The sequence below is a fragment of the Drosophila miranda genome (genome assembly GCF_003369915.1).
Source record: "Drosophila miranda strain MSH22 chromosome Y unlocalized genomic scaffold, D.miranda_PacBio2.1 Contig_Y1_pilon, whole genome shotgun sequence".
NCBI classification, from domain to species: domain Eukaryota; kingdom Metazoa; phylum Arthropoda; class Insecta; order Diptera; family Drosophilidae; genus Drosophila; species Drosophila miranda.
This window is the reverse complement of record NW_022881603.1, coordinates 20,600,978-20,615,820: the sequence shown is the minus strand read 5'-3', so window position 1 is coordinate 20,615,820 and position 14,843 is coordinate 20,600,978. Positions and strand designations below refer to the sequence as shown.

At 41.5% G+C, this 14,843-nt stretch overlaps 1 long non-coding RNA gene across 1 annotated transcript; it reads right to left on the bottom strand.

Moving 5' to 3' along the window:
* Positions 1-272: 272 nt before the first annotated feature.
* Positions 273-6,789, bottom strand: LOC117192114. Its single transcript, XR_004474212.1, has 4 exons — positions 5,932-6,789; positions 2,629-5,532; positions 1,161-2,520; positions 273-898 (listed from the first exon to the last, which is right to left on the bottom strand). It is a non-coding gene; the product is annotated as an uncharacterized LOC117192114 (long non-coding RNA).
* Positions 6,790-14,843: the final 8,054 nt, after the last annotated feature.

Here is a 14,843-nt window from a genome sequence, read left to right as displayed (position 1 = left end):
TATACACACAGCAATACAGCGAAACGAGCCCGTTTCCATATGTTTGAAAGATGATGATGACCAAAAATAGCTGGCATATAAAAGAATCTGCTTGGCGTTTTTGTTTTTGCTGCTTGAGGTATTTGTTGGGGGCTGGCAGACGCACGGAGCGGAGAGTTCTTGGAGAGAAGTAAACAACAAAAACGCAGGAAAAAATAAAAACCACAAAAAACGCATGCGCCCTCGCTGCACTTAATACATATGTATGTACTGTATGCGTGAATGTGTGTGTGTGTGTGTGTAAGTATAATCCAAAACCCAAAGACAGTCAGCAGTTGGCCAGACAGACCCCAAAAGACGTCGCGACCCAGACAAAAGCAACAGCATTTACAGTTTCAGTTTATGTTTGCTTAAGCTGCTGCTCTCTTTGTCTCTCTGCCTCTCTCTCTCGCTCTCCCCCTATATGTGTGTGCTATTCTCTCTGGACCTTGCAAACCAAACGATCCCTGCAGTACGGGTCATCGATGACTTAGCTGCTGACACGTCGATGACCGCTTCACTACCCCCGATGACATATGTAGTTGATGACCGGCCATACGCTGAGCTGTTTACTTTAACATGGAGATGTCCTAGGGCATAATCGATGACATTGTCATCGAGCATTGCGAAAAAATCATGCACTTAATAAGCGATGATTTTTCACGAAAAATCATCCATTTAATATAAAAAAGTAATACATTCAATTGTTTATTTTTCCAATTAGTTTTATTTATTAAAAACTATTGTTAATTATTGTCTAAGGATGCTTTGTATTTTTTGTCCCTTGCGCCCTTTTGAAAATAGCTATTCTTAATATTGTGAATAGCCTTCCTAATCACTTTATCTGCTGGCTCGTTGGGTATTTTCATCTTCACCGCCACTGAAATAATATGGATATGTTAATTAATTAATTATTATGTTTTTTTTAAAGTTTTTTTTTAAACCTACATTCTACATTCTTTATTCTTCTTTTATTCCCGAGAATAAGAGAAGAATAAAGAAATATAATGTGAATGCAGCGAAACATTAATATAATTTGAACACAGTTTTATTTAAAAATTTAACCTTTTATACAATTGAATTTTCTTTATTTAACACGTGCACACAACACATATTATTAGATATTTAAAAACTGCACTTACCTGATATTAATAATAATCACAGATTACTTTATTTCACTTATTAAAACTTTATTTGACGCTTGCAAATAGCAAAGATCAAAGCAAAAGAGTTCTGTCGACGCAGGCGTAAAGGAGACGAAAAGATAAAACGAAGTTCTCTGCTACTGCGCACGGTCGGCAGAACCGAATTACGTTCGGCACGCGCGGAAAAGAAAGAAAGAAAAGGAAAAACAAAGGGTTCGATTTGGCTGGCGTCAACGCCTAGATGACATTGTAAATGACATTCGTCATCGCTCACATCTGGTACTGCAGGGATGCGACATCTTATCAGCAGCACCCACACAAACACACACACACACTCGGAACAGTGATATGCTGATATGATTTGTACTTGATACGTCGTCACAGGTCTCTCTGCATGTGGCAGTATGTGTTGATGATAAGAATAAATCTGCTCAAAGTGGTTTCTTTGTATCTTAGACGAATATTGTTGAATATCTCGTTCCTATTGCTCTTTTTTTTTCTTTTCTCAAGACCAAATCAATGCGCACACACAATCGCGGACAAAAACAGACCAAGACCCAGACGCAGACACATCCACAACCACCCAGAAAACCAAACGCTCACAAATGATATCGCATACGAGTCAAATGCGAGACTTAACCCGACAAAACGCTCGCATTCGGACCCGCATATGATAGAAATATGATACTTGTGTCGTTCAGTTTGTGGCAGTGAAAGTATCATTTATGATAGCTCGCAAAGGAATCGTTTGCGAGCCTTTTGCGATATCATTTATGAGCCTTTTGCGATATCATTTGTGAGCCTTAGGTTAGGTTAGGTTCAGGCGGTAGCCTGGGGGAGTGATGAAACCCACCCAAGCTCACTTGGACCTGTAGAAGGTCCGTTGTGGTGCCGCATGGGCGTGTGCCCTTTGTGAGCCTTTTGCGATATCATTTATGAGTCGTTTTTGATATAAAATAATATCAAAAGAAATATTTTTTTCGAGCCCATAGCAGTATCAAAAAAGACTCATAAATGATATCGCAAAAGGCTCACAAATGATTCCTTTGCGAGCTATCATAAATGATATCGCAAAAGGCTCGCAAACGATGTCGCAAAAGGCTCGCAAGAATTAGTTTTTGCGAGAGTTTTTTTTGACCCGTTCCCATTTTGTTCCGTAATAAAAAATATTTTTAAATTGTAATATGAAATGAATTTAATGTATATATGTAATATGTATGAACTATGTACTAAAATTTAAGTTTTTTTGCATCACTTTTTTCCAATCTGGCCTTCCGTTCCTGAGCATACTGGAAATATTTTTGAGTTGTATGGTCGAAATCCTGATCGTCGAGCGCAAACTTCTGTTTAAATGCATCTGTAGAAAATATAAAATATATTAAAAATTGGGGAATTACATGTTCGATATATGTTCGGCTTTTTCTTTTGTAAGACATTTTATTTCTTTTATTAATAATGTACTTACCGATTGGCAGAAATTTCTTTTAAATGCATAAGAGATGGTAGAGATTTTTAACTTAGCACTGCACAGTTCGGCGAAAATAATTGAAATGACGGCGCAAGGAACGCACGCTTTATTTGCACTTGTTTCTAATGCTCGACACATGTAAAAAAAAGAAAAACACAAATGACTTTTCGACCACTAATCTGTCGACACGTCATCTGTCGAGACGTGAACACAAAGCCGAAGGAGAATTGCCGGACCGAAGGCACACGAAGGCTTGCTTTTTTTTTGGCTTTCGACCGGCAGCGCAGTCGAAGCGCACTTTCCTATTGTAAAACTCCCGCTCGCGAGCGTTTTGCGACACAAGAAGTAGAGCTCATTTTTGGCTCGCTTGCGAGCTCGTTTGCGAGCGTTTTGCGACACAAAACCATATCGCTCGTACACAATCTCGCTTGCGAGCTCGTTTGCGAGCATTTTGCGGAACTCTCGCAAAAGGCACGTTAGTTGGTTTGCTGGGCACCTACGGGTGCATATGGACTCTCGCCACTTGTCTGCGGAACGAACTTGAGTAACCCAAGCCGAAGGATACACGGCCGACGACGACGCGTCTCTGGCTACAACAAAGACTAGTCTTTAAGACTTACCACACCTTTAAGACCATGCGATGACTACATGATGTTTATTTTTGTAAATGCTGAACACGAAAAAAAAAAACAACAAAAGAAGAAGAAAAAATATTAACAGAAACACATCTAAACAAAGAGCTTTGCTTTGTTAACGAGTTAGAGAAATGTGTGTATACATATTTTAATTTGTTGCCTGATTGAAGCGATAAAAGAAACGCAAATTCCATCAAAACCAAAACACACAGTACATACCAGTCCCCCCCTCCCCACCCTACCAAGGATATGATATATGTATCCTTCTACAGGGTAAACAACCCTCGGATCAAAATGAAATTCTAAACAAAAAGAAAAACAGCAGTTAAGGGGTGATGGCGGGGGAACAACAGGCGAGACATCTACATCTCCTTCCGCTATCCCATGGCGCCTCCTCTCCTGTAACCATCGACATTTTGCTAACTCTCTTCTCACCCAAAATCAGCTGCGAATATTTTTTTGGTGGGCTGGTCGACTCTCTCTCACTCTCTCTCTCTCTAGCACTCTCACAGTTACGCTCTTCATTTTGATGTTTTCTTCTTGCTCGCACACGTTGTTCAAAGTCATTCAACCCAGCAACAAAATAACGTAAAGTAAAACGCAATAAGGAGAGCGACGCGGAGGTGGAGGAGTACCATAAGAACAGAAGCAACAACAACAACAACGGGAAGGAGAACGGGAAACGTCAACGGCAGCAGCGTCGATGGGGTCACTGAGCGTTGCCACTCTCTCCCACTCTCACCAACACCCCCACCCCCGTATCTCCTCCCACATTCATCACGTTTTGCGAGAGTGAAATTTGAAAATATAAGGCGTAGCAAAGTCCGCCGATGGAATGCGTCAAGTGGCTGGCTGTCCGCCACACATTGCCCCCCGCAAAGAACCCCAGGATACGATCATTGACACTCTGTTAACGAAACAAGAAGTACATAAGAGTTCCTGATTCTTTATCAGCCACCAAGTAATTTATGACCCTGAATTGTCGTCAGGCACTGCACTCGGAACTGAAACCCGAATCTGGAATAGTCACCATAAGGGGCGCAGCTTCTGATAGGCTTTCTGGCTTTTGATTGTTTGCTTATCTCGAGACCCGACTCTCCCCGCATAACCGTCACTGTGCGTTTCAGTGACTCCGAAGATAAGGCTCCCTTGCGGTTCGGTTCGCTTCGGTTCGGTTTCTCGTTATCGCAGATAATTAAGCCCGAAGAACTGTTTGAGAAGTGCTGAACGGTTGACTATACTTATGGCTTCATTAACTGAATGGAAAACCATAAAAAAGGCAAACGGAGGCAATCGCAAGGAGAGGTGGGGGCAGTGGCCTCCCAGTAGGGAAAACCTTATGTGTATTTTATTATGTTTGCATTTACTTTAAGGTACATATTGTACATAGTAAAACAAGGTTGAAAGTACACACAGATGTGTGCTGTACCGCATGCAGTGCTGTCTGCTACGTGTTCTACATGACAATTGGGGGGGATATAATGATGGGAACCTAGCTGATTGATACAGAATGCGGCAGATGCGGGCATTCGTTAAATTGAAAGCTAGTCCCCTAGCACGTTCATAGGACAGAATAAGCGACAGCAACTGTGCTCAAGTATTATTGTGGCCGCTGCTGTCAAATTAGGCAAAGCTTCTTCTCTGGAAAAATGCATAATACCCTTTCTGGATGGGTCTAACAAAAGTGATTTAACAGCGCGACAACAGGATAATTTCCGCAAGAGAGTAAGCAAATGTGAAACATGCTCTCTCTTTTCTTTCTGATCTCCTCCTTTCAGCAGTGTTCCGTTGATCCAAAGATCTAACATGGCTGCCTGCGTTACATGGATAGAAAGAGAGAGAGAGGGCAGAAAACAGTAAACTGTAAAGTCTACACTGAAAAGATCTTTGGAATGCTTTAATAGTTCGCATTGTATTTATTTATTTATTTTAAGCAAATCAATGCGAATATTAAATCAATATGGATGAGCGAACCTCTCTCACCCAAACACACACACACACACACAGACACACTCACACTCACACTCACTTGCGGGGACAAACTGTCAACTGTTTTAATACGATTTCCTTTGTTCTTTTGGGGGCTGCGCAAAAAGGAAATGGAAATGAAAGCAAGGATACAGGAGAGCCAAGCCAACGCGAACATTGCTGCGCCCCCTCTCTGTCTCTTTTGGCTTTAGCAGTTTCTTTGTCTGCAACACACACACAAGCACATCAGCTGATTGGGGAGAAATCTGTGTGTGTCTGTCTGTGGCTCTGAGGCGCGCTGCAAATACAAATTGAAATGAACGCAGTGAAACGTGAATTGAAATTATTTACTTTTGCAGTGCGGTTTGACCATATAAAGAGAAGAATCATTGAAGAACGTTGCCAAGAACACACATACATGTACATCGAGTATATAAGGCCATGTATCACTGTGCATGCTTTGTTTACTTAAGGCCCCTACTTACTGGAGAGAGCGAAACAAGTTTCGAGCAATCTTCAAAGAGAATTTCTAACAAAATTCCCCCCATAAAATATCTCGGACACGTCTTCCGGACGGACGGACGGACCTCTGTCCCCGCATAAAGTTCAAAGCAATTAAACACAATTCGCGGGATGGGATCCATTATGAATATTTCACTCGAGCAAAAGGAATGTCCAATCAAAATGGCCGCCTTACCTTTTTTTAAACAAGAAGATCGGGCAAAGGCAGAATGCACAATTTCCACACTTTGATGTAAAATGCTGGTGTTGCAGTTGTTGCTAATTATAATTTGTTGCCTTATTTAGACATGATTGCAGTTTATTTTGGTTGCAGATATTGATTTGATTTGCTGCTTTGGTGCGGCGCTGCTGCTGTTGCTGCCTCCCACACACAGCCCACACAAATATAAACACACAGGAACGCACACACACGAAGCCTCTGCTCAGCTGTGCTGTGCTTTGTTGCTGCTTCCTCTCTTCCTTGTGCCTTTCATGTGCTGGTACTGGGGCTGGTGCTGTGCCTTCCGTCCGTCCGTCTAAAACCGCATACATTGATTTTTTCGCTGCATTTTAAACACTTTTAAAATTCTTGGCCTTCATTTCGTATTAATATTTTATATAACACATCATCAGCCTTTCTTTGCATTGCACACACTTTTGCTCTCTCTTAACACTTCCACTTCGTTTCTTTTCACTCCTTTCCGTGAACAAACTGAAAAAAGCACGAAGAAAACGGATCTTGCGCGTTTCGCTCCTTGTCCCCGTCTCACCCGCACGCAACGCTCCTCTAGTAGTTGTCTTTATTTATTTATTCGCTAAAACTGATCGTTTTCGTGTACGCCATTGCCACTCACTGCATCAGCCACACAGCTGAAAACGTTGGTGCAAGAAATGCCATCACAGGTGCAGGCTGCCAAGACCGCTGCATCTAAGCCAACAACTTCGACTTGATGCGAATTCGATGCCGAAATAGGCATAGTTACGCTCACACACACGCACGTCACCGCGGTTATGTTTAATTAATTGTTTATTATTTATCTGATAGCTCAGACACAGTGTGACCGCGGATTTATTGTTAAACTTTACCGTCCGACCCTCAGAAATATACCAAAATATACCGTCTCATTTTAAAAATATACCGTAAATATACTGACGAATTAAAGTTCCATTATACATATTCCTCGATCTGATATTCCGAGGAATATTACTAGCTAGATAGACCTCTCAGCTTAGCCCACATAATTTTATATGATTGATGAATCAATTTTTTTCAAGATTAATTACTTTTACGGATTCTCATGTATTTCGATTTGACAAAAACACGGTATGAAATGTTACGTCAATTTACATAAAAAGCGCCAGAAAATCACAAGGGCCTTGTGTTGTGACAGCGCTGTTGCAAAGGCGCCAAGTTTTAAATTATTTTTGTTACTTATACCATTTGATGCAAATAAAACACTTGCAATTAGTTTTGCATTTAAAATATTATTTATGTAAAGCATATATGCATATGTACTTATATATGAATGTAAATTTCGTTAAACCAAAACATTTATTAGTGTCTGTTTAAATAAATATATAGTGACATATCCATAATTCCCCACATCCCATACACATTATGTTTATGTACAATTCATCCACCCCATCCACACAAGTAACAGGACCCCACTCAAGAATCAATAACTGTTTCTTCCCATACTCCAAGCTAGGGCCCCCCATAATATAAACAATGGACCACATTGTTTCATCAACATTAGAATCACGCCACTCTCGAGAAATCGATTCTTTAGAATCACGCCACTCATGAGGACCAATCAAAGCTAGACATAAAACCAAGGAGTATCACATTCCTAGTTCCGTCATGTAATGCAACACCGATCGCCAGCAGTGGATGCCTTTCATCAAAGCCGACGCATCCCCAAATATCGATCCAGGCACGTACGCCACCGACACGAAGATGCAGCCGAGGAAAGCAACGCTCGAAGCCAGAGTCGGGAGTTCCAAGAGAAGGGCTCATGGAAACTAGCCAGCAGCAGAGAGATCAGTTCCGTTTGAGACAAGCAGACGTAAAGTTAAGTCGGGGAATTCAACCAATCTTGTGACATAAAGAAATTAAGTACTAAAAATAAAATCTTTTTTAAAAACTAAATTTCGAGTTGCGGATATTTAACTGGCGCAGTCGGTAGGATTTCGTTTAAAATTAACTCCTATATTTCGGTAATGGTCAGCTTGTGTAATTTCTAATTACTGTGATCACGTAATCCCGGAATCGTTAATAAAATTGTGAAATCCGCAAAAGAACCTATGTGTTACGAGCACATACGATTTGCAAAACAAAAATTAAGTGAACTGAAGTAAGCGAAGATAGTGATCCACCAAGAACAGTGAAACACTAAATATAAAATCAAAAAACTTACAAGTGAACCAAAATAAAGTTAAAAACTACTGAAAACAAAACAAAACCCAATCAACACCAACAACATGGCGTTACCACCACTATCATTGAGCGAAATCCACTATCCACTTGAACCAGGCACTGCTGTCGATCAGACAAATACCTGCCTATGACGGTTCATCTGGACAGCTAAGCTCATTTATCAAACGAATCGAATATGTATGCGGATTATATCCAACTGAAGATCTTCGCCAACAAAGGATCCTATTTGGAGCGACCGAGATCCAACTGTTAGGAGAGGCACAACGCATATCGCAAATGATACAACCCAACACGTGGCTCGAACTGAAGACGGCGCTGATCAACGAGTTCAAAAATCACACACCATATGAAGAACTCTTACGACAACTATACACCACCAGATTCAACGGCGGTCTTCGTAAGTTTATAGAAGAATTAGAGATAAAAGCATTATTAATAAACAATAAGCTAAACTTAGAAAACATACCAGACAATAATGTCATTTATAAAAACGCTTTGAACAACACAATTAAAGATGTCATTACTCGAAAACTTCCTGACAGAATGTTCATGACCTTAGCAAGAAAAGATATTACCACATTGTCTAATCTTAAGAAGGCAGCACAAGAAGAAGGATTGTACGAAGCTAGTACAACAGATTCAGGTACAAATAAAGATCAATCGAAATCGTCTCAATCAAATCGAAAGAATGTTGGAAACTTTTATCCAAATTATAATACTACTAACTATCACAATAAAACCCAGAGTTCATCTGGAACAGGTCAGACTAATCGAACAAATCAAAATCAAAATTCCCAAAATCCTGGATTATACAATGAGTTCAAAAATTCCTTGAATCAAGGTAGGGCTCAGAATCCATTCAATCAGCAAATATCTCAAAACCAAGCTAGTGGGAGTGGACCCAACCAACCTACTAAAAGAGGGAGGGAGAGCCAGAGTGGCCAAACGAAGATGGACGTAAATTTTCATCAAGCCGACTCGGAAGAAACCGAGGAGGACCCTATATAAACATTACCATTAATAAAAGAATATTAAGGTGTATCGCTGACTCGGGATCATCGATCAACATCATGAAAGAAAATTATACAGATTCCGAGATAAAAGACGATAACCTTACGGTCCATACCATCAATGGACCTGTCCGTTTAACTAAGAGTATAATGAGGAATGCGAACAAAACATGTCCGTCCGAACAAAAGTTCTACATACATAACTTTTCCGAAAATTATGATATTTTATTAGGAAGAGAATACTTGATGGCAAGTAAAGCCGTCATCGATTACAGAAATGACACTGTAACACTAGGAGCTAGGTCGTACCCAATCATTCAGAGTGGAGAAGCTATTGAAGCCGGCAAGACCGCACAGAAGTGCACTGATGCCTCTACAAAAGAAGAGAAGATCGCACCTAAGTGCCTTGACCCATCTCCAGAGGGAGATCAATACTTCGCTTCCGCTCTAGCCAGTGAATTAAGGGAATGTAATCAATTAAGATTGGAACACTTAAACGACAAAGAGAGGGAAGAGTTAAAGAAGGTCTTATATGAGTTTAAGGATGTGCAGTACAGAGAAGGTGACAATTTGACATTCACAAGTACAATCAAGCACGAGATCAAAACTCAACATGAAGACCCGGTCTACAGACGACCATACAAATATGCCCAGATACATGATCAGGAGGTAAACCAGCAAATCAAAGATATGATCAGGCAGGGAATAATTCGAAAGTCGAATTCTCCTTACTGCTCGCCCATATCTATGATTCCGAAGAAGATATTTGCTTCAGGAAAGCAAAAATATCGAATGGTAGTAGACTATAGAAGTCTAAATGAAATAACAGTTAAGGACAAATTCCCAACTCCACGAATGGATGAAATCCTAGACAAACTAGGTAAATGTCAGTATTTTACGACAATCGATTTAGCAAAAGGTTTCCATCAAATACCCATGGAACCTAGCTCAATCCCCAAAACTGCGTTCTCCACTAAGCATGGACATTACGAGTTCACTCGTATGCCCTTTGGGCTAACCACTGCCCCAGCTACCTTCCAAAGATGTATGAACAATCTGCTAGAAGAGTTAATCTTCAAAGATTGCTTTGTATACTTAGATGACATCATTATATTTTCCACTTCATTGGAAGAACACTTGTCACTAAGGAGAGTATTTGGAAAGTTGAGAGACGCCAACTTGAAGCTACAAATGGATAAATGTGAATTTATGAAAAAGGAAACTGAATTCCTAGGTCTTGTAGTCACTACTGAAGGAATAGTACCAAATCCAGGCAAAATCTCTGCCATTGTCAAATTTCCAATACCAGAAACGACTAAACAAATAAGGTCATTCTTAGGTCTGTGCGGGTTCTACAGGAAATTCATTCATAATTTTGCAAACATAGCAAAACCCATGACACTCAAACTAAAGAAAGGAGCTGTCATAGACCCCAAGGAAGAAAAGTACGTCGAGGCATTTGAGAGACTAAAAGTACTCATCACCTCAGACCCTATCCTTGCGTTCCCAGACTTTGACAAAATGTTCACGGTAACAACCGACGCTAGTAACATAGCATTGGGAGCGGTTTTGTCACAAGAACACAAACCGATCTGCTACGCTAGCAGAACCCTAAATGAACATGAAATAAACTATTCAGCCATCGAAAAGGAATTATTAGCGATCGTATGGGCAACCAAGTATTTCCGTTCATACCTGTTCGGTAGAACATTCGAGATACAAAGCGATCATAAGCCCTTGATTTGGTTGAACAACCTCAAGGAGCCAAATATGAAATTACAAAGGTGGAAAATAAAACTGAATGAGTTTGATTTTAAAATGAAATATCTACCAGGCAAAGAAAATCATGTAGCTGATGCCTTATCAAGGGTAAAGATTAATGAAAATCTCCTTGGAGAAGCTTCCAATAGCGTTGGTGCAACTCTACATAGCGCACAGGAAGACAATCTAAATCACATTGCTACCACGGAAAGACCAATTAACTATTACAATCGGCAAATTGAGCTAATAAAAGGCAATGAAGATAAGGTAGAAACAATTCGTTATTTTCACAAGCTAATCATCAAGATCACGTATAAGGAAATGACTAACACCTTAGCGAAGGATATAATAAAGGAATTTCTATGCACCAAAAAGAGCGCATTATATTTCCATAACGAAATAGATTTTCCTCCATTCCAAAAAGCCTATTTAGAAATCATTAATTCTAACAATATAACCAAAGCTATTAAATCAAGCAAGAAACTCCTAGATATTCAGAATTACTCTGAAACCAGGGATAGAGAAAACCGTCAATTGGTGTAGGGGAAAATACTATTACCCGGATTATCAAAAACTAATCCAAAACATCATAAACGAATGTCCTACTTGTAATATTGCCAAAACAGAGCATAGATATACGAAGATGGCATTCGAAATTACACCGGAAATACTGAACATCAGAGAGAAATACGTCATAGATTTCTATATGGTTGGTAACCAACAGTTCCTATCATGTATTGACGTATACTCGAAGTTTGCCACTCTTGTAGAAGTAAAAAGTCGTGACTGGTTAGAAGCAAAAAGAGCCATCATGAAAGTTTTTAACGAGATGGGCAAACCAATTGAAATCAAAGCCGATAAAGATTCAGCTTTTATGTGCACAGCATTGCAAGCATGGCTGAATGCGGAAAACGTCAAAATAGAGATCACTTCCAGCAAAAATGGAATATCTGACGTAGAAAGATTTCATAAAACAGTAAATGAAAAATTAAGAATAATATCTAGCGAGGATAACCCAGAAGATAGATTCACGAAGTTTGAATTAATTCTTTATACTTATTGTTCGGAGCAGAACCCAGCCGATTAGCTGCTTGCCAAATAGCACCTAATTCTTGGCCCTCAGCCGCTTATTTTGTTTGTTACTTATGTCTATGTCACTCATTTGTTTGTTAAAGCTCTGCGCTTGCTTGCCCTGCTAAACGCTCTCTGCCAGCTCGCTCTTCGCTATCTCCGCTTTGCGTCTGCCTACCGACGTCGGCCGAGCGAAGCTGCGCTTAGCGATCGGAGCGGCAATGTAAAGGGCAGGCAAGCCACACTTGCAATTTGGATGTCACGCATTAAAGAACATATCGTAATTTTATTTCTGCGCCGAGTTTTGTTTAATTCGAAATAATTAGTCGGCCGATTGGGGATAAAAAACATTATCTCCACATAAAATTTGGTGACCCCGACGTGATCGAAGAGTTGCAGTGTCAATTAATAATCATTCGCGATCGACATTCGTTAGCCCTAGCAAATTTTCGGCGGTTAAGCACAATTCGGTGCTAAAACACACTTACATACACCTACATACACGCATTGCTGGCTATTAATTTCTCTGTCGCGACAATTCGGTCAGTGCAGTGCGGTAGGCAGTGCAGCGAACTCACTAATACACACAAGCGGAGTACAAAGCGGAATCGGACAGCTCGCACAGCCGCACAGCTAAAGGCATTAGCTGTAATCCCTTTGCTTTCGGTTCCCACGTTTATACGTATACAGGGTGTCTTTTTCGGTCGTGCTGAGTGACTCTTTTAAAACCTCAACATGGCAGCACCTGAGCCTACCAATGTCGCGAACGCAGCAATGCCGAGTGATGTAGATTTCTACAAGCACAAGGCCGAGTCCATCGCGCGCCAACTAAAGGCCATGGATCGCTTTCTTACCAAGGAAGAGCTTGCCGAGTTAGATGAGGCAGAACTTCAAGCTCGCTTAGAGCAAATCGAGCGAATGAATGCGGATTTCGATGCCGCTCAAACGAGCCTTGAAAGGCTGGATTTCCTGCAGTTAGCCCATGATGCCCGGCTGGACTTTTCGAATGTTTATGTCAAGGTTAGGTCCAGGCTGTCGCGGGAGTTGATGGCTGCTCGCACGGTAAATGTTGCCAATTCAACGGCTCGGCATACTCTCGAGGGGAATTCGTCGTTGTTCGCCTATAATAGTACAGGCCGTTCTCGAATGCCCGAGTTGCAGCTTCCGCGATTCAGTGGGAGCTACATGGATTGGCCAGAATTCCACGCGATGTTTTCGACAATGGTGCACAAAGACCATCGTATACCAATCATCGAAAAATTCCAATATCTTCGTGGATGTCTAGATGGTGCTGCGCTGGATACGATTCGTTCCTTGGAACTTTCTGAGGAGAATTACGACAAGGCGTTGAATTTACTAATGTTGCGATTCGATAATAAACTGTTACATTTTCAGGCACACGTCAAGGCTATTTTCGGGCTGCAAGGGGTGGAGAAGGGCTCGGCTATCGGCTTGCGCGCGCTCAGCGATAAAATCAATTCGCACTTGCGTGCACTTCAGACCTTGGCGACCCCGCAGGAGATTTCCGATGGGTTGCTGATCTTCATCATAGGCACGAAATTGGACCACAAGACCAAGGAGAAATGGGAAGAGAACTTGCCGACGTCAGGATTGCCTCGGTGGTCAAGCATGGCCTCATTCTTGGAAGCAAGATGTCGGATGCTGGAAAATTTGGGATCGGCTATGGTAACAATTCCTAGCCAGCAGGTGGGAGAAAGTAAACCTAGCACCCTAATCACCTCCATTAACGATCATAATAGCTCAACATGCAAGTATTGCAAATCCTCCGATCACTACATATCCCGATGCCAGGCATTTATAGATCTCCCTGTTTTTTCTCGATACAAGGAGGTGAAGAAGCGCCATTTATGTCTAAACTGCCTCAACAAAGGCCATTCATTGCAACGCTGCAAGTCAGGGGCATGTAGAAATTGCCAAGCCAAGCATCACACACTGCTCCACATGCAGTCGGGCGCTGACGCTGAGTTGCCGTCGCCGAGCACGGAATCGACCCAGCATGATCCTGCAAGTGCCCTAGTAGCAAGCAAATATATTAGCCCTCCCCCTCGAGTCAAAAATCTCTGCCTAGCCAAAACGTGCTGCTAGCTACTGCAATCGTATATGTCAGGGGCCGTTTTGGATCGCTTATTCCATGTCGTGCCATTTTAGATTCCGCTTCTCAGGTTAACTTTATAACATCGAGACTCGCCAATCAGCTGCAGTTAGATCCTCACCCGTCTCGCGTTAAAATCGCCGGTATTGGAGAGTCAATTCTACCATCCAGCAAGGCTGTGGACATCGTCCTGCAATCTCAAGACGAAAGCTATCGCGGTTTCCTCTCTGCAATTATCACTGCCTCAATCACAGGAATGCAGCCTAACTTCGGCCTAGACGCAAAGGATTGGCCAATGCCAAATAACCTAAAACTAGCTGATCCTAATTTCGCCAAGCCCCAGCGTGTCGATCTGTTGATAGGTGCTGGTTTGTTTTTCGAATTAATGTGCGTTGGACAGATTCGACTGTCAGACCAATTGCCAACATTGCAGAAGACGAAACTTGGCTGGATAGTGTCAGGAAGTATTAAAAACTCTGAGAAAGCCCGTGCGGCGCTAGCAGCCGTTGAAGATCCCCCTGTCATCTCCGCTTGCGAGACTAATTTGTGCGATATTGTAAGGCGGTTTTGGGAAGTCGATGGAGATTATTCGCCCTCATCAATTTCGGAGGAAGATGTTCATTGCAAACAGCATTTCGTCACAAACTGCATTCGCCTAGAGTCCGGAGCTTACTCCGTGCGTTTGCCAACCAAATTCAGTCTAGAGGAATTAGGAG